This window comes from Cucumis melo, unplaced genomic scaffold (assembly GCF_025177605.1).
Source record: "Cucumis melo cultivar AY unplaced genomic scaffold, USDA_Cmelo_AY_1.0 utg000834l, whole genome shotgun sequence".
NCBI classification, from domain to species: domain Eukaryota; kingdom Viridiplantae; phylum Streptophyta; class Magnoliopsida; order Cucurbitales; family Cucurbitaceae; genus Cucumis; species Cucumis melo.
This window is the reverse complement of record NW_026124238.1, coordinates 11,620-12,500: the sequence shown is the minus strand read 5'-3', so window position 1 is coordinate 12,500 and position 881 is coordinate 11,620.

Here is an 881-nt window from a genome sequence, read left to right as displayed (position 1 = left end):
AATCAACAATCCGAAGTACTTTTCTTGCGTATTCTTGATAAACAAGGGTTTATGTAGAGATATAGACCAATATATTGGGGAAGGAAGCAGCCACTTTGACATCTCTTCATCTCCAAAGAATTCTCGATGTGAAAACACAGAGACAAAAGGATGATCTTTGAATAGGAAAAAGAGTGGATCTGCAGGATCCCAAATGAATTGGCTTATTCGAAAAAAGCCTTGTTCTTTGGAAGATCTATCTCGTGTCTGGTACTGCACGGTTCCACTCTGCAAGAACTCCAAATCATTCTCTTGAAGCTCATCCTCTTTATCATAAATGATCCGCTTGCCCCGAAATGACCTAGCCCAATAGGGAAATCCCAATTCATTGAGCCTTTTGATACAATCAAATAGAAAGCCCCAAGGGCGCCATATTCTAGGAGCCCAAACTATGTAATTGAAGAAATCCTCCTCTATCTCTATCTGTTGCGGGTCGAGGACTCCTTCCCCTTCTTCAAACTCCGATTCGTATTGTTGATAGAGAAATCTCTGATCAACGATAGAACAAGATCCATTTTGTATCATATCTAAGGGATTCCTGGGTTCGGGCCGAAGAAGCAATGTCACTCGATCATTATCAAATCGACTGCAATCTTTTTCTGTCCGTGAGGATCCCAACAGAGCGCCTTCTACTTCTAATAGGCCATGAACTAGATCAGAATCATTCTCAACGAGTCCATAGATCCCATTTTTTTCATCGGGTCCGGGTAGAGACCAAAGGTCTTGAACGACCAATCCGGCAGAACAAATCAAAACATAAAGAAGTATCATTAATTTCTTCATGCTCGTTTGAAGTTCGAAGTACCAGTTGTACAAATAAGAACCCCCTTCGTTACATGATT